This window comes from Euphorbia lathyris, chromosome 5 (assembly GCF_963576675.1).
Source record: "Euphorbia lathyris chromosome 5, ddEupLath1.1, whole genome shotgun sequence".
Taxonomy (NCBI): Eukaryota; Viridiplantae; Streptophyta; class Magnoliopsida; order Malpighiales; family Euphorbiaceae; genus Euphorbia; species Euphorbia lathyris.
In genome coordinates, this window is record NC_088914.1 from 61,654,005 (window position 1) to 61,674,185 (window position 20,181).

At 41.4% G+C, this 20,181-nt stretch overlaps 1 non-coding gene across 1 annotated transcript; it reads right to left on the reverse strand.

Moving 5' to 3' along the window:
- Nucleotides 1–10,976: 10,976 nt before the first annotated feature.
- Nucleotides 10,977–11,083, reverse strand: LOC136231552 (small nucleolar RNA R71). The gene has a single exon (XR_010689925.1). It is a non-coding gene; the product is annotated as a small nucleolar RNA R71 (small nucleolar RNA).
- Between the last annotated feature and the right edge of the window lie 9,098 nt (nt 11,084–20,181).

Here is a 20,181-nt window from a genome sequence, read left to right on the forward strand (position 1 = left end):
TTAGTTTATTTCCCTTTTGATGAATTCTTTTAACCCTTTGCAGGGGTGACCCTTTATCCCAACTCGCTGCAGATCGAGATGCGAAAGCTTTGGCGAGGAGGAAGAGACGGCTGGCGGAAGCGACCTCTTCCGCAGGGGCGAATCCATCTGGCGGGGTGTCTCCTTCTGTCGAGGCGACTTGTACTGCCATTGTTTCCGTCCCACCGGACCCCGTTTCTGAGGACCTTACATTAAATCGGAAACGGAAGAACAATGCGGATGTAGAGTCTTCCCGCCCTAAGAAGAAAAACACTTCAGTGATCTTGCCTGTTGGAGGTACGCCCGTATCCTCCCCATCAAAGGAAAAGTACTGCAGTCCCATCCACGAGGTATTATAGTTTTGCCTTCTTTATTTTCCCGTTTCTCGGTTTCTTTACTTTTCACCTCATCGTATTCTCCTGACCCTTTTCCTTACGCATTCGCAGCCGATCCCCGATATGAGCGGATGGTGGACTAGAACCTTTGGTAAGGCTGTGAGCTTTTCTTGTAAGGACATTGTTTCTTCTATAGGCAATGTCCTTGGACGACTCCCATCTGCCTCTCGCATCCGTGAAAAGGTGCCGCTTCCAACTGCCATGGAGGGAATTGAGAAGCGTGCCATAGAGGTATACTGTTTTTCACTCATGTTCTATCTTTCAAATATACGCCTCTTTTTGCTCTTTCATTCATGTATCGCCTAATGTGCAGATTATCAATTTCGCTGAGGGTGCCCTCTGTAGGGATGCTGAAAGGGCGAGAGAGCTGGAACACCTTGGTACCGAATTGGCGACTCAGAAGTCGCTTCTCGATGACGCTCAAAACCAAGTGAAGACTCTCGAGGGTGCCTGTCAAAAGGCCGTCGGCGAGAGGGAGGAAGCTCTTAAATTACTTCAGGCAAAATCCAATGAGCTTCAGAAGGTAATTGATGACCTGAATTCGTCCAAGGAAGCCTTGGAGATGCAAAAGAAGAAGACGTAGGAGACCATATCTGAAGATAGCTCCCGTATCTACTAGTATGGAGAGCGAATCCATGCAGCTTATGAACATGGGAATCTAGAGCTAGTACTCAACCGCCCCAAAGTTTCCATCCCTGAAAAGGATTTAGCTGAAAAATGGGACAAGTTGGAGGCGGAGGATGCTGACATGGATGAGGTACTTCTCCTTGACTGGCAGAGTCCAAATGACTCTCCAACCAGCCGCGAGATCCCAAATCAGAACGTAGAAGAAGGGGCACCACAAGATGTTTCTCACGTTGAACAAGAGGTACCTCGCTCTGATGCGGTTACTGATCTGATTGTTGGGGATTCGCTTGAAGCAGATCACCCCACTGGAGAAGATGAAGGAGCCGCTGAAGGCGAAGGACACCCCACTGGAGAAGATGAAGGAGCCGCTGAAGGCGAATGGGGCAATAGAGGCGAAGGAGAAGGAACTGTAGTATAATTTTATTTATATCTGAACTGTTGTATGTAACAAACTGCCAGTATATATATCAATCGAGCGACTTTGCTTTCTTCACCTGCCGCTTTTCATATATGTGCAATTGCTGTTTTATTCTTTGTTGCCTTAATGCCGGTTATTTTCGTATGCGACCCTTGCCTTTTGCCGACTTCATACTTGTAATTTTTCGTAGTTAGTTTTGTTTTTATTAGGGTGGCCAGACCCTTTTTGCAATTTTTGAGTACTCGTTTATTCGTTTAATTTTATGCCTTATAATTTTTCTTTCAAATAATCATAAGATTAACCATAAGGTTTTGCGAATGATGCGTAATCATGCATCCGACTTTCTTTTGTAGGCAACACATTTATGTGTTTAAGATTAACCATAGGGTTTTGCGAATGATGCATAATGCATCCGCCTTTCTGTTGTAGACAACACATTTATGTGTTTAAGTTTATCAGTTTCAAAAGGACCTGCATTCAATTGTAACATATTGAATAATTGTAACCGTTGTAATGTCTTTATTTTGCTATTGAAGAAAAAAGACTTTTCATTACATGGATACATAAACTGTGTGGGATCCAAGCCTCATTAAAACCTTTTATCAGAAAACCCAGTGGGAAAAAACTCATAAAAGGAAAAAGAGTACTCGTCATTTCCCTGAACTACTTGGCCTGTTTATATAGGCATAGATTCTCTAGATTCCAGGTGCGCGGGAGCTTTTTGCCGCTCATTTCTTCTATTTCAAAAGTTGATGGTCCCAACTTCTTGGATACCCTGTAAGGTCCGATCCAGTTGATGCCTAATTTGCCTTTGCCTTCTCTGGACTGTATTTTATCTGCTTTTTTCAAGACCAAGTCGCTCTCATTGATTATCACCTTTCGCACCCTTCTGTCATGATACTTCTTGATTCTATTGTGATATACTGCCATTCGCATGTAAGCTTTTTCTCTTCGTTCTTCAACAGAATCTAATGCATCTCTAATGTTGATAGGATTTTGGGTGTCTCAGTAATAAATTACCCGATCCGTAGGCGAATTGATTTCAACAGGTAGGACTGCTTCGGCTCCATAAACCAGCGAGAAAGGTGTTTCGCCTGTTGCTGCCTTTACAGAAGTTCTGTATGCCCATAACATATGAGGTATCTCATCCGCCCAACCTGTTTTCTTATCCCCTAGTTGCTTCTTGATTCCCTAAATCATGGCCCTGTTGGTAACCTCTGTCATACCATTCGATTGGGGATGATTTACGGAGGAAAAATGATTCTTGATCCCCATGCTTTCGCAATATGCTTTGAATTTGACACAGTTGAACTGGGTACCATTGTCGGTTATAAGCGTTTGTGGGATTCCAAACCGCATGATAATGTTCTCTCGTAAGAACTCGATCATTCGCTCAGGTGTTTGAGTGGTTACTGCCTCTGCTTCTACCCATTTGCTGAAGTGGTCCACTGCGACTACCAAGTACTTCCTCTTCCTTGTTGCTTCTGGGAATGGCCCCACTATATCAATCCCCCATGTTGCGAATGGCCACGCCGTCATTATAGTTACTTGTTCGGCTCCTGGGACATGCTTTTCATTAGCATGGATTTGACAGCTGTGACATTCCGCTACCATTTTCTGGAAATCTTCTACCACCTTTGGCCAATAATACCCCATCAACTTGACTTTTCTCGCCAACGCCGCGGATGCTTCATGCGCACCACAAATTCCTTCATGGAGTTCTCTCAGCACGTAATCTCCTTCATTGCGGCTAATACATTTCAACCATGGACATGTATATGACTTCCTGTATAAAGTCCCATCCCGAATTGAGTATCTTGATGACTGCCCAATTAGCTTTCTGGCCACACTTTTATCAACCGGCAAATCCCCATATTCCAGATATTGACGAATGGGTTTCCGCCAATCTTCATCATCTTCTAGCTCATCAACGACCATAATCTGATCGGCTTCAAATGCTGGTGACGACCTTATTTCCAAATTACACGCTTTCTGATTCCATGGGTCCCTATTGGCTGCCGCTTTCGCCAACTCATCAGCCTTTGTGTTCCGGCCCCTTGGAACATGCACCATCTCCCAGACGATTCCTTTATGTGTTAACTCCTGCGTCAATCTACCGACAACCTGATGGTATTTAACCAGATCTTCCTGTTTCACCAGATAATTTTTTGTGATCTGATTTATCATGAGTTTAGAGTCGCTGTAGATTACCACTCTTTCTGGCATAAGTTCATTAAGCAACTTCAATCCGCATATCATTGCTTCATACTCGGCAGCATTGTTGGTAGTTTTGAATGTTAACTTTGCTGCATAGTATAGGCGAATAACGTCCGGACCCTTGATGACGACTCCCAGTCCGGCTCCATCGGTGGATAACGCCCCATCTGTGAACATACTCCACTCTTCTTTTTGTGCTTTTGGACATTCGTCTTCATCCCACGTGAACTCATTCACGAAATCGGCAAGTACTTGACTTTTCAAAGCTGGTCTTCCTTCATAACGAATGTCGAACTCTCCCAAGCGAATTGACCATTCCATTAATCGCCCGGATGCGTCAGGTTTCTGCAATACCTTTCGCATTGGGATTCCAGTTCTCACAATGATAGTATGTGCCTGGAAGTATGGCTTCAACCTAGCCGCCGTGGTTATCACCGCGAGGGCCATTTTTATCTAACCTCGAATATCGAAGTTCTGCATCCTTTAAGACTTTACTCACGTAGTACACCGGATATTGTTGCCCTTCTTCTTCCCGCACCATTACAGTGCATATCGCCGTGCTGGTGACAGATACATAAAGAAATAAATCTTCTCCATCCTCTGGCCTGCTTATTAAGGGCGGATAACATAGTAATCGCTTTATTCCCTCGAATGCCTCTTGACACTCCGGCGTCCACTCAAAGGACTTAGATTTTTTGATGGCATTGTAGAAAGGTAGACATCTTCTAGCCGAGCATGATATGAACCGCCCTAATGCCACCAACCGCCTATTGAGTCGCTGTACTTCTCTTATGTTCCTTGGAGTCTTCATCTCCATCACTGCTTTAACCTTCTCAGGATTCGCCTCAACTCCTTTGCCACTAACAATGAAACCCAGGAACTTCCCTGCTCTCGCTCCAAACGTGCATTTCTCCGGGTTCAATTTGAGGCCATATTTGATCAGTACTTCCAGGATTTCTTTAATATCCCGCGGGTGGTCTTGCATCTTCTTGCTTTTAATGATCATATCATCTACATAGATCGAGAAGTTCCCTCCTGATTTGTCTGAAAATATTTTGTTCATCATCCGTTGATAGGTTGCTCCCGCATTTTTCAGTCCGAAGGGCATCACCTTGAAGCAATAAGTTGCCTGATGAGTTATGAATGACGTCTTGATCTCATCCGCCTTCTCCATTGGTATCTGGTGGTAACTGGATTTCACATCGGTGAATGACAAAGCTTCAAATCCCGCAGTCCCATCTACCAATATATCAATGTTAGGTAGCGGATACATATCCTTCGGACAAGCTTTATTCAAATCTTTGAAGTCTACGCACATTCTGTACGTTCCATTCGGCTTTTTGACTAGCACCACATTGGCTAGCCATTCCGGATAAGTGACCTCTCGAATTGCATCTGATTTTAGCAAATCCGCCACTGCTTTTTCAATCGCCTTCTGCCGCTCTGGAGCATGTCCTCTCTTTTTCTGTCGCACTGGGGTTGCACTTTTGTCCACATTCAAATGATGTGTTGCTATTTCTGGACTTATCCCCTTCAGCACTTCATCTGGAGCGGCGAATGCCGACTCGCATTGGATCAACACCTCGGTAATGGCTTTCTTCGTTTCCTCTGGAAGTCCTGCCGCTATCCTTACTTTCTTGTCATTTGAAATGGCGAATAGTTCTGTTTCTCCTAACGCTTCAGCCGGCAACTTCTCATCAACTTTATCTTCTTCATCTGGCTTTGTTTCAAGTGACAATGTATAAGCTTGTTGAGATATAAGTTGATCACCCTCAACAATGACTCGCCCTTGGTGTGTTGGCAAATGCAATGTCAAATGCTTCATTGAAATGAGCGACTCCGTCTCCGACAGGAACGGACGCCCCAGAATTATATTATAGGCCAATGGGAGATCAACAATTGCGAATTCCAGATCACCTCTCCATTTTAGATTCTTATCGCCCATTTCTGTCTCCAACACCACCTGTCCACTTGTTTGAGATGATTGACCTCCAAAACCAGTTACATCCATGAACGTATGTTCTACTCGCTCGTCGTTAATTCCCAACTGATTGAATGCAGTTCGAGTAATAACATTGCAAGAACTGCCTGTATCAATAAGGACCCGCTTGACGTCCCATCCTTCAATGGCCACCGTAATCACCAACGCATCCGCATGCGGCTCCGTGATTCGCACAAATGAATAATTGAGGGCATCCCCCCTACTCGTGTTGCTTTTTCGCTGTTCACGGCGAGCCCTTTTTGTTGGAGGCTCATAGATCCCGCCTGCTATTACGTTAATCACTCCTTTTTTCTGCTTCTTTTCTGGTCTTGCTTCTATCTCACGTGGGAGTGTTGCTTTTTCATCAATCGTTTCTTTTCTAACGAATTGACTCAGTTTTCCTCTCTCAATCAGCTTTTCAATCTCCCTCTTCAATTCGTAGCAATAATTCGTGTCATGGCCGTTCAATATGTGGAACCTGCAGTATTTGTTAGGATATCGCCCCAAACTGGTTCGACCTTTCGCCTCAGGAAACTGCACATCCTTCTTCAGGGGTTTTTTTTCAATCCAAAGTAACACCTCATGGCGAGTCGTGTTCAATGGTGTTTGATATCCCCCCCCTTGAAAGGAGCGATCGCCTTTCCGAACAAAATTACCCTTAGATTGGGTTTGATTTTGATGGCGCCGATTGTCCGAAGTGGATCTAGCCGCATCTCTCTCTCGCCGGGTTTGAGCTCTATGTTCCCTGTTAACATCATCCACCTCCATGAATTCCTTTGCTATCTTCATGAGCTCGGCCACTGTGCGTGGCTTGTTGCGGATGATTTCCTCCCGCATACTCCAATCTGTGGTTCCATCCGCCATTATGTTGCGAATGCTCACGATATCTGGGTTCTGCAACCGCACCAGAATATCGTTGAATGCTACAACAAATTCCCTTAGGGAATTATAATTTCTCTGTTTGATCTCTTTCAGCTGCCTATCCGTCACATCTGTCGCTTTACAGCCCATGAATTTTGCACAGAAATCACGACTGTACTGAGTCCAGTTGTGAATGGATTCGGTGGGTAGAGATCGGAACCAATCGGATGCTGCTCCACCCAAAGTGGTCGAGAACAATCGACAAATTATGCTTTCGCTTGCTCCTGCAACATCCATTAACTCTCTATAGTTCCTGACATGTGCCTCAAGGTCAGAATTTGGATCCCCATAGTATTTAGGTATCGCCGGTGCTTTTATTCTGTGATCTGGAATAAATTCCCGCAACGATGGGGCAAAAGGCGAATCACTCTGCACCACCGCTCTCGCCCTAGGGGTGTACCCCATTCGCTCCATCATGCTTCGCAGTTGATCTTCCAATTCAGTATTGGGTTCCCGCCGAACTTCTTCCATCTGCTGCTGGTGAATTCTGGGTGATATCCACCTGCCATACTGTGTCGACACTTGTTCTCGCTGTGGGTCTAACCGCTGTCCAGTTATAGGATCAAAATTCCAAGTGTGCTCCCGCCCAGACACATTCGCTCCCGATGTCATCAACTCTGAATGTCTGTGGACAAAGGGCTCTGTTTGTTGTAGCGGAAAAATTCCTTGCATTCCTGACATCGGTTGGGATGTTTGCCAGGTCGGATGGCTATGTGGTGTCATGCGACTACTCAGACCCACCCGATTCGTCTTTTGAGATGACTGCGGAAGCGTAGATACGGCAGGAATAGTCAATGGTTGTGTCGAAGTGACAACGGGTTCTTGTGGGGCAGCCGCTACAGCGGTATTGTGATCTGCGATTGCAGTTAATAAACTAATCATTCGATCTCTAGCCGCTTGGCTCATATTCGTAGCCAAGACCTGTCCTGCCATTTGCACAAACTCACTATTCGACATCTCCATCTCAGTTTGCACTTGGACCTCCAATAATGGACTCAACTGTCCTGAAGGATTTATCGAGCTGGGTATCACAGGTTGTGTACTCGCAGGCTGCGAACTCACAGTCCGTGGACCTCTTGAGTTCATACTAGTTGATCTGGTTGTAATTCCGGTTGTTCGTGATGGCTCTGACATGTTCTTGGTGTACCTTTAACCAGATGTTGGTAAAAAAGGTCCACGCTCACCGCACCAATGATAACTTGCCGGATTTGATTTGATGATCCTCGTTGTAGTTACCTGCAAAACAAAACCGGAGACAGGATCTCCGGGAAAACTCTCCGACGATCAAGTCAGTTTTATGTGGAATTCTAGTAGATTGATAATCGTATTGAGGAAAAATGTGAACTTACCCCTCTTTTGGCTTTCTTATCTCTTTTATAAGCCTTTCTAGGTAACCGCCGAGGGCGGTTACTCTTTCTGTGCCACGTCCTCTACGTGGCCACAAACGTGGTCTCGTTTGTTTGAGTGGGTGGTTTAGTGCCTTGTTAGGATTTCGGGGCGGTTAGCCCCCTCCTTTATTAGGAGCCCATTTAATCTTGAACCGTGGGCTTAGGTTTAGGTTGGGCCCGTGTTTATGATTCGGCCCGGTTGGCTTCGCGGATCATCAGACTTCTGATTGATAAGGAAATATATGTTCAACAAACTTCACATCTCTAGACACAGTATATGAGTGAGTGTTGAGATTATAAACCTTATAGCCTTTAACCTGAGGTTTATATCCCATAAAAATACAAGGAATAGCCCTGGGATCAAACTTTGTTCTCCCGCTTTTGAGATTAACTATAAACACTAAGCTACCAAATACCCTAAGGCTACTATAATCAGGATCTTTCCCATACAAAACATGATAAGGTGTAGTATTAGCTAACACATGAGTAGGACTCAAGTTAATTAAGTATGCGGCATGCAAAATACAATCAGCCCAAAAAGTAAGAGGCAATGAAGATTGAAAACGCAAAGCTCTAGCAACATTTAATAAATGTTGATGCTTCCTCTCAACCAAGCTATTTTGTTGAGTAGTATACGGATAAGAAAATTGTTGAAGAATTCCTTTATTTCTACACAAATCAACTAGTTGAAATTCAGGTGCATTGTCACTTTTAATAGTTTTAATACATATGTCAAAATGAACCTTTACATATTGGTAAAAACCCTTTATACATTTGGGTGCCTCGGACTTATGCTTGCTAAGCCCAAAATATACCTAAAATATCATCAATATTTACATCAGTTTTACTACGAATTTGTGCTGTTTATATCTATTTAGCGTACTTTTACGTCCGAATATATTTCTTTCATGCAAGGTACTTAAATATTTGGTAAAATCCAAATAGGAACGAAAAGAGGTCAAAAACGAAGGAAAAACCCTACAAAAGGAGTCAAAGACGACGAAAATCAAACGCACCGAAACGAAGACGAGGAACGAAGTCTGATCCGGGAAATAATTACCTGTGTCGCGACCGAGATTCCCTATTCTCGGTCGCGACACGCGTCGGCCAGTTACTTCTCCCTTTCGTTTGGAGGCTGAAAATTGCACTTCCCCATTCTCGGCCGAGAATTTCCATTCTCGGTAACTTCAAAAATTCTGGTAGCACAACTTACACATGTTCGTTTTCAAAGAAACGCGTCCGTTCGATTGGATAAGAACGTCTCTTCACAGCAGACACGTTCCTTAGACTCGACTCTTCAACATCTATAAATAAAGAGTTGATTTCAGAGTTGATATATGATTTTTTTAGAGTTAAGATTTAGTACAGAATTAATGCAAAAATTCTGAGTCAAACGATTCAGAGTTAGAAGTTCGATTTTGTAAAAAGAAATATGATGTACACACATTGTTTACCAAATAATTACATACACAGTAGCATTTAGATTTAGATTAAGATCTGTTTATATTAGTTTACATTCTGGTAGTTGACGAACCATCTCTATTCCGAAGATTCAGCGAGAAGATTAAGTAGCGGATTCGACCCCGAAGCCTGACAAACTCTGAGACGAGGTTTGAGGAAAGGATTGACGACCCGGAACTCTTATATCGTTCGAATTCTTCCATGCTTTCTATTCTCTGTAAACTTGTATCAAATTCATACTTCATCTAATAAAGTTCATGCAATTCAATATATTTTTATGTAGCACTTCTATAAATGATCGGAAGTGAGTTCTGGTGTTTTCATTAAAACGTAGTTAAAATCAATATCTTTACAAGGAAACTTTGTTGAACACTTAAGCAATTCATTCTTAAGGACGATATGATCGTTAGGTCGGCTTATCGGAAATAAGTATTAATTTGGTTAAGGTAGCAATCTAACCCGACCGTAGGAGGATTGTCTGCAGTTCAAAGCCCTTTAATTGAAGGAGTTTACGTTATTACATTTTTATAATTTATACAAAGTTTAAAGTTGTTTTCTTTGCTTAATGCAAACGTATACAATTATTCTCTTAGTTTAAACACTAAACGTTTCTGTTTTGTAATTCATATTCAAAACAGAATTGATTTCTAACATTCTACATGTTCCATCCTAATTCTTATTCAATCAATATCAAAACCAATTTCAAATAACGATTATCTATTTATATAAACCTTAAGTCGTATTTAATCTACACATAAATAAGTTTTGTTGAAAAAACGTTCCCTATGGGATCGATATCTTTTTATTACTACAAGCGAAACCGTGCACTTGCGAAAATCGCTCAACAAGTTTTTGGCGTCGTTGTCGGGAAACACCAAAATTTTTTTTTTAAAAAAATTTAGATTTTTCGTGTTTTATTTTGAATCTAGGTTTATACATATTTATTTTAACTTTTGTAATTTATTAATTTTACTTTACTAACGTATTTAATTTTCAAATTCTGTTTTGAAGGTAGTTTCGGTTCGTGCGAAAATTTCACGTTCATGCGCAGTTCTCGAAGTTCAGGCATTGCACCAAACCCAATTGACCCAGAAATTGAAAAGACCATTAAAAAGAAAAAGAAAGACGAGAAAAACAAAGAAAAACAAAATTCAGAACCACAGCCAGAAAATATGGCAAATCCACCAACACTTATGGAATATGCTAGGATAGGAGTGGCCGGTGTAACCAATAGTATCGTTAGACCTAGAATCACCGCAAACCAATTTGAAATTAAGCCATCTTTGCTTAATATGTTGCAAAATAATGTAACATTTTATGGGTTACCTAACGAAAATCCTAACACCCATTTGACAAATTTTCTTGAAATTTATGACACTTTTAAGATACCAGATGTGACTGCCGAAGCAATCAAACTTCGCCTCTTTCCTTTCACTTTAAAGGATAGAGCCAAAGAATGGTTAACTTCTATGCCAGGCGCAACATTTGCGACTTGGGAACAATTAGCCCAAGCATTTTTATCAAAATATTTTCCTTTAGCAAAAACAGCAAGAGTCATAAAAGAGTTAACATCTTTTTCTCAAAATGATAATCAAACTCTTTATGAGGCTTGGGAACATTTTAAGGAACTTCAACATTTATGCCCACACCACCAATTGCTCGATGCACTTTTAATGCAAACATTTTATAATAGATTAAATCCTACAACTAGAGGTTCATTAGATGATATGTCGGGAGGGTTATTTATGAAGAAGGCATCAGCCCAAGCAAGAGAACTTTTGGAGGAAATGGCAATCAACACCAGTATGTGGCCCGCGGAACATGGACACATACCGATGGCAAAACCATCATCCTCAAACACATCGTCAGTTAAAGGTATAGTGAATCTTGATCCAGTTGCGATGTTACAAGCTCAATTTTCTGCCTTATCGTACAAAATTGATAGGTTTATGGCACCGTGCGATACTAATGGTAATCCAATCCAAACGGGTGTGGATTATGAAGGTATGAGCGAGATCGAACAGGTAAATTTTGTCCAAGGGCAAAACCAAACTAATAATCCTTATTCTAATACTTATAATCCTAGATGGAGGAATCATCCTAACTTTAATTGGAAAGATAATAATAATAATAATGCAAATGCTAATCAAAATCGTACCAATAATTATCAAAATCAATCAAGAGATACGATTAGCACTTTATCTTCTAAAATCGACAAATTCATAGATGCTATCAGTGGAAAAATAAGTAATCACGACGATGGTTTTAAACGGATCGAGAATAAATTCGATCAGCTTATTAAAAACCACTCATCTATCATCCATAATTTGAAGGTTCAAATTGGTCAAATTGCTAAATCAATTCCATCCCGAAAAGAGGGAAGTCTTCCCAGCTATACGGAAGAAAATCCGAAGGAGCATGTAAAGGCCATCACTCTTCGTTCAGGGAAAAATTACTTAGGTCCGGAAATGCCCGGAGATTCAACTTTACCAGGAACTGATTTACCAAAATCCAAAGAAGATACATTAAATTCAAAAAGTTCACCAATTGACTCAAGTACAAAAACATTTGTACCCAAACCACATTTTCCACACAAAGTCCAAAATAAGGACTATGACAAACAACTTTTAACATTTTTGGATAAACTTAAAAATTTACATATTAATTTGACGTTTATGGATGCAATTACACAGATTCCTAACTATGGTAAGTTCTTAAAAGATTTAATTTCAAAGAAAATTAGTTGGGAAGGAATTTCATCCATTTCGCTAACTGAGGACTGTAGTTCAATAATGTCAAGCAATTTGCCCACTAAACTCAAAGATCCCGGATGTTTTACCATTCCTTGTAAATTGGGAGATATTTAATACCCAAGTTGTCTTTGTGATTTAGCAGCAAGTATAAACTTAATGCCGTTGTCTATTTTTAATAAGTTAGGTTTAGAAGAAGATATCAAACGTACCAATATGGTTTTGCAATTAGCGGATCAAACCACCAAGAGACCATATGGTATAATTGAGGACGTTTTAGTTGAAGTTGACAAATTTATTTTTCCTACCGATTTCGTTATATTAGACTTTGCATATGACGTTAATTGTCCACTAATTTTTGGCAGACCGTTTATGAACACGGGACATGCTCTAGTCGATGTGTCAGAAGGGAAAGTAGTTTTAAGGATAGGAGAAGATAAGATCGAGTTTAATATGAACAAAGCGATGAAATATCTGTTGGTCCCTTGTAAGGTTGCAAGTATAGTTCCAAGGGGGGGTTAGGAACTATTTAAACTTTTTCGCAATTAGGGCAGACTTCTTTTTCTAAGGAAAAAGGTTTTAACAGCGGCGCTGAGTAAACAGTAAGATACTAGCTTAGTCAACTGGTGACTAGGTCAGTTTCTTAGCTTGAGTCAGGAGATAACACTTAGAGTCTATTCCTGAGCTCAGACGTTTAACGCGCACAACTCAACTTGACCTCTTTACTTGGTCAGTTTTTGGTTATTTTAAGCAAGCAATATAAATAAGGAGTTAAAGGTAAGAAATACTTCAGTCAGCAGATTTATCCAGGTTCGGCTTCTTCTAAGCCTACGTCCTGTTCCCGGAACACGTTCCGAGATTTCGAATCCTCTACTGAGCTCTTTAAAGGTAGAGCCTCAAACCTTTTACAATCTTAGAAACTGAGTATAACAAGAGTACCTTCCTCTATACCTCTACTCAATCCTAATCTCACGCTGAGTACTAAAACCGAGTACTCAGCCTCTCCTTTCTATCTCTAGAAATGATAGGTGTTTTGTCCTATACAAAGATTTGCTAAGACACTTTAGACGATTGAAACAATCACTCTAGACTTTTACACAAATGTATGAATTGTAGTGTAAGATTTGCTTTGCTTCTTTGCTTGCAGAACTTGTGTAGAAATTTGGTCAACGTAATGGCTTGATCAAGTTCTGTGTAGAATGAAGCTTGTGATGGCACTATTTATAGAGACGTCTGGGCATCGGTCATTTCGAATTTCGAAATAACCGTTGGAGGGAAACGGCTTCCTGTCATTGTCATCCTGACTTGCTCAGAGCTCTCGGCCAATTAGATTTGTGTATCTTCTGTCATCGGTCAGCTCAGCAGACTGTCTCTCCTTTTATGGTAAAGTCAACTGGACAGCATACTGTGTCGTCTGAACTTTACCCAAAGTAGAAATACTTTGTCTGGAAGTTTTCATTTGCCAGCTGCTGTCTTGTACGTTTTGTCGAGACTACTCAGCAGCTTCATCTTGAAGTTGTTCCCGAAGGTCTTCTAGATCCTTCTCTTGCTGAGTTGCGTTTTGTCCAAAGCGACGGCGTCTTAACAAACGCGGGCCGAGTTGTACTGAGTTGTTTGACTTGGGCCTTGACTTCCGTATTGGGCTTGGGCCTTTTAATTCTTGTGTCTTATAAACAGTTTTAACTCAACATTGAACAAACACATTAGTAGAATAAATCAAAGCATTTAAACTTAGTGTGTTTTAGAATATGTATTTCAATTTACTTAAACAATTTTGTCAAATCAAAATTATGTGGAAAGGTGTTTCAACAAACTCCCCCATTTTGATGTTGGCAAAACTATTCAGCGAGGAACTCAGTATGAGCTCCCCCATGATAGTTGACCTAGTATAATTTAGCAAACTCCCCCGTAAGGGTTGAGCTACTGACTTAGTTTTACTTTAAACATTTAAAGGTTTAAATGAGTAAGTCTAAGGCCAGTTTTTAGATATAGGTCAGCTTATTAAACATATTCTATTTACTCAGTATAAAACGGAAGGTTTAATCATATAGAGTGCGCTGAGTAATTTGTTGTTCAATGGATTCTTAACAAACAATGTTTTATAAGCACATAGGACAATGTCAAACATGTTATCAGCATTTGATTCATTCAATAAAATTTATAAGTATAAAAGCTGATTTGATTGAAGATACGTAATGACTCAGTACACAGTAACATGTATTAACATATATCATAACTCAGGAATAAGAATAAAAGATGCAGATATGATATATTGATGGAAGTCAGTGTTTACACAGCAAAACTTATAGATAAGGCATAAAGATTACATCTGACTTAGTCTATACTGAGCTAGCCTATCTATTTCTTTTTCTTGTGTTGCGACTGACTTCGCTCATGCTGAGCTCTAGCTGCATGTTCTTTCTCCCCCGTTTTGTCAGCATCAGAAGGAGGAAGTCTGAAGGCATCAGTTAAGGCAGCTCGAGTCAGTTCTTGGGACAGCTCCTTAAGTTTCTCAGCGCTTTCATTGACCCCGTCAAAAATTGCAACTCCATTAGTTGATACCTCTGCGGGTATGTTGAGGTCAGCCGCACTGAGCATATTGACGCTAAACGCTTGAGCTTTGCCTTGCCAGATGAGAGCGTCAGTAAGACCAGCAAAGATTTGGTGAAAGGTCTTTAAAAGAGCTGTGTCGTAATACTGACGTTGAATATTGTTATGACGAATGTGGTTGAAAGTTTGTTGGATGATCGTCTGCATCTCATGCTGTTTCAGCGCATCAGTATCCATCTCTTGCTTATTCAAATTAAGCAAGCAAATAGCCTCACCTATTTGCTCGATTGAGCACTGATTGTAAGAAACCATTTGCTCATTTGTCTTAAGTTGCTCGGTGTGAAGCTGAGCAAAAAGCATATTTACTTTAGATGAGGTGGCATAGTCGGTGTTTACAGCTGACAGTTTCTGAACTTGTTGTTGTAAAGAGTTCAAGTGTTGCACGGTTGTCAGCTGAATCTCAGCCATCTTGGCTAGTGAATCCTGCTTAGCTTGCTGTGCTTGAAAAGATATGATGACGTTCAGCAAGTCCTTGAGTCCCTTAACTTCATTGAGAAGCTGAGTGACCTGGGATAGCTGAGTAGTCTCAATAGATGAAGACCCAGCAACAGGAGGAGTGGAATATTGAAGGTCTCTGATCAGCGCTTGAACTGAGTCAATGAGCTTTTTGCCGGACTCAGTGGCATTCACATAGCTTTGAGAGCCTTCAGGGACATCAGTGTGACCGGAAGGAAGAGGAGTGAAAGGAGTGACCTGGTCAGTGACTGGAATGGTATTGTCAATCTGCACTTGAGTTTTAGGAATAGTTGATTGATCGACAGAGAGTTGAGTTGCAGAAGTGGTAATCCGAAGACTGTCTGTGCTGACGGCAGAAGTGTGTGGAGTCAGCACCATGCTTGAAGAAATTGTATGAACAGTAATCAGTTCAACCTGACTGGTTGAGGTGGCGGAAGCATTTTGGTCGGCATGTTCCTGTTGAGAAGAAACAGAGGCTTGCTTTTCTAATGGCGCCGACGTAGTGGAAGTTGGTTGACGTTTGAAAAATGTCAGCTTTACTGAGGAGGGGTCCTTAGTTGTCTTTGAAATGGTAAAGTTAGGAAGAGTTGGTGGTGGCACAAAATCTTCACTAACAGGCTTCTCACTGGCCTTAACCAACTTTCGTCTTCTATAAGGTGGAGTGACAGTTTGAGTAGCATCTCCTGAGTGAGAAGGAGTAGATTCATGTTGCTCATCATGAGGCTGGTCAGCTTGTTCTTGGACTGGATCAACATTGTGTTGATCAAGTACTTGCTCATCTTCAGCAGCAAACCCAGCATTGGCCTGCTCAGTCTCATGTTCACTTGCTGTCTCCTCAGAGTCCTCAGCGTCATCCTGACCGCTGGCCTCTTCTTCTTCTTCTTCGGTACTGTCACCATCAAGTTCTTCCTCAACTTGAGAGATGAAGTGATCATCTAGTTGTACCTCATGTTCTTCGGACTCAGCTATTGTACCTTGACACTGAGTGAAGTGAGAGTCACCCGGTACAACGAAATCAGTTGGTATAGCATTGAGGGGAGTCAGTGTAGAAGGTTTCTGCTTCTTCTGAGGTTGCTCATCAGTTTCCTCAGTTCCAGGCTCACCTTGCCTGCTTCGTTTCTCAGCTGACTTTCCAGCTGACTTCTGCCTTTTTGCTGGAGACTCAACATTTTTGGAAGGAGTCTCAGCAGTTTTCCTTTTGCGGGAAGCTGGGGCCTTAGTCCTTCGTCCTTTCTTTGGCTCAGCAGTTCCCTCAGCTTGGCCAGCAGCAGCAGCATCTTTACCTTTCTTCAAAGGCTGTCCAAACTTTAATGCTCTCAGTGAGGAAGCTGTGATCTCAGTTCCTCGAGTCATCTCCTCACCTTCGAGATCAACTTTATGGTCGATGAGGATTCTTGTGATGATTGATCCTAGCCGCATCGTGCCAGTACTTCGAAGGAAACCAGCAACAAGAAAGACCGGCATGTTGATGGGAGTGTACGTCAGCATATGCCATATAAAGCATTGCTCGAAGTTAGTTGCTAATGTAGTGCAGTTGATCTTTGGGTAGATGAAGTAGGTCAGCAAATAATGAGCCATCTTTTGGTGCTAACCCATTGATGAAGCTGAGACTTCTCCTGAGTGACCCTCAGGTTTGCAGAAGTTGTGTTCATACCCAGTTCCATCCTGATCTCCAGATCTCCTCAGCCTTGCTCCCCCAGTTTTCAACTTGAGCAGATTTCCTATGTAGAGAGGGTTGATGAAGATGGTTTTCTCTTTCACCACAGTGCACAGGTAGTCAGTGTTGTCATTTGCAACTTTGAGGTTGTGGTAAAACTCCCTCACCAGGTCAGGGTAAGTATAATCCCTAACTGAAAATAGCCTAGTCCATCCATTCTGTGAAATCCACTCGCAGAACGGTTGTTCATTTTGCACGAAGTTTTCAGAGACCCATCTTGAGGGCTCAACTTTCCATTCGCGGACATTCTCAAAGACCTTGGAGTAGGTCCTGACCTTTACGGGTTTTCCCTGACCAGAGGTTTGGCCAGCTTGTCCTTTGCTGGGTGTGGGAGGATTCCCTGTAGGTTCATCGGAGCTGGACTTTTGGTGGCCGGCACCGGAGATGTTGTAGGAAACCTTAGTCATCATTGAGGATGGGAAAGCTTAGATGGGTTTTTAGAGAGAGATAAATTCTTTGCTTGAGAGTTCGATAAGCGTAAAGAATAAAAATGGGGAATTACCCATTATTTATAGAGGTGATGTGTGGCGAGGATTTAATCGAATCCATGTGTCAGTTTTGCCTCGGGATTTTGAACCGACAAAGATCCTGGCATTTATGACACATACGGCGTATACGTCATCCTAGGGCTATACGCGTGCTTTTGCATTTATTCTAACGGATATAACACTCAGCGTTTAGAATACTAATCGTTTGATATTCTGAGTGGTCAGTATTGCATAAAAGGATGATTTCTAAGTTTTAAGTTTAAACTAATTTACTCAGTGTGCAAGTTTACTCAGTATTTGCTGTTTAATTAGTTTCAATGAGTACACAGCAAAGACAATCATTCAGCATAGTAATTCACTCAGCATTCATATTCATTTAGCACAGGAATTTACTGAAGAGGATTAAACATACCAATTGCTTCTCTCAGTATGCTGAATTGCTCACGGGCCAGTGGCTTCATGAAGATATCCGCAAGCTGTTCGTCCGTTGGGACAAAGGTCAGCTTGATCTCACCTTTGAGTACATGGTCTCTAATGAAGTGATGTCTGATGCTGACATGCTTCATTCTGCTGTGTTGAATTGGGTTCTTAGAAAGATCAATTGCACTTTTGTTGTCACACTTGACTTCAATTGTCTTCGTTTGAACACCATAGTCTTCAAGCTGTTGCTTAATCCATAGGACTTGAGCAACACAATGACCAGCTGTAGACACCGAGTTGGAGGACCTGTGACGAAAACCTGAAAACAAGACGGTTGAAGCGATTGATTCCGGAAGTTTCGGAAAAAATAAAATAAATAAGTTACAGTGGGTCGCTGTTGTGATATGCGTAGTGCGAGTGCTTAGCAGCAGCCGACGCGCGTTCGACGACAGTCGGACACCCGCTCGACGACGCAAAGCGCGCGCTCGACGCTCGTCGGACGCACGCGTCCAACCACGAATAGCACGCGCTTGACGTCCGAGCAATGCACGAGCTTGGCAACGCGGGGCGCGCGCTCGTCGACCACGGGGCGTGTGCGCCCGCCAGCGCGAAACACACGTTCGGCGGTCACAACGCGTGGGCGCCCGACGGCGCGGAACGCAAGCCCGGCGGTCACGACACGTGGACGCCCGACGGCGCGAAACATGAGCTCGACGGCCGCGGGGCATGCACGCCCGACGGTGCGAGACGCGCCCCGGCGGCCGTTGGGCGAGCGCCCAACCGCGTCGGGCGGACGCCCATCGACAGTTGGGAGCGCGCGCCCAACCTCGCGTTGGGCGCTCGCCCAACGCAAGGTTGGGCGGCCGCCCAACATGCTTTGGGCGGCCGCCCAACCCTTTGGGCGACGCCCGAGATCGGGCGTCGCCCATTGGTGCGGGGACCCGTTTGCCTATAAAAGGCACGGATCCCCATGCATTTGAAAAGGGGAGGGATTTTTGGAGCCTTTCTCACTCTAGACATTTTTAGAGAGAGAAAGTGATTTTTTTTGAAAAAAATATTTTTTTCTCAAAAATTCCGAATTTCCCAAAGTTAAATTTTTACTAAAAAAACACAAAAAACCGGAAAATCACGACTCGTGGAATCAATCGGCTTCGACTGTCAGATACCGAACTTGAGGTATTATCCGAGGACTAGACTCGTTTTATTTTATTTTATTTATTTCTTTTCCTTTATTTATTTTTATGTTATAATTTTATTTATTTTGTCATTTATTTATTTATCACGTTTTATTTAATTTTTCGTATTTATTTAATTTCCGTCTCGTGTTGAATAAAATTCGGTTTTGCTTTAAAATAAAAAACCTCGTTTTGATATCCCAATACGAACCGTGATTCGATAAAAAGGTAGTTCGGGTGTTAAAAACGTTGTAATTATAAGTTTTAATTTAAAAGAATCTCCGAATAATGTTTTAAAATAAAAACGTTGTTTTAGGAACTTCCGTTATTGACTATGATCCATTTTTGGTAGTTCGGAAATCCAAAACGATTGAATTAGACTTAATTTAAAGTTTTTGAATAAATCTGGAAACAATTGGAGTGCTGCTGTAATTTTTCGTTTCTGTCACTAATTGCTGTTTACCGACGGATTTTCCGTCGGTAAATCTACTGGAATGTCAAAAATGCTGTTTTGGTCCCTGTTTCTTAACTTTTAAGCTTTTGGTCCTTTATATATATATGTATATTTATGTAAGGTATATTTTCAAACTATTTTTAGACATTTGGTCTATATAATTATTTTGGATGTTTATATATCATTTTTTTATTTTATTTTAAATATAAGTATATGTATATATATCTTTTCTTTTCTTTTTCCTTTACTTAAATGGTAACGAATTTCATTTTAAAAGAATATTTACTTGGGTGTTTTGGGAGTGATTAATTAGTGGATGAATAGATATTATTTTGACACTTAAAATTACATTAGTTATGTATATATATAGTTTTGGGATATTTGGGCTATATTAGTTAGTATTAAATAAAACTATTTTGGGAGATAAATGTTATTTTCTTATCTAGGAGCTTTATTTACTATTTTTACATATTTGAAGTAAAAATGTATTATACTTAGTATTTTCATTATTATTCTTTATATACGTATTATATAGTATCTTTTCACTTATCTTTATTTCATGTTTCCTTTTTGGCTAAAATGTATATATATACCTACATTATTTTCTTTATTCTTTTGGACCATTTAGGGGTCCATGTTTCAAATGGGCTTTATTTGGGAGTGAATTTTGGTTTAAATGTGTTTA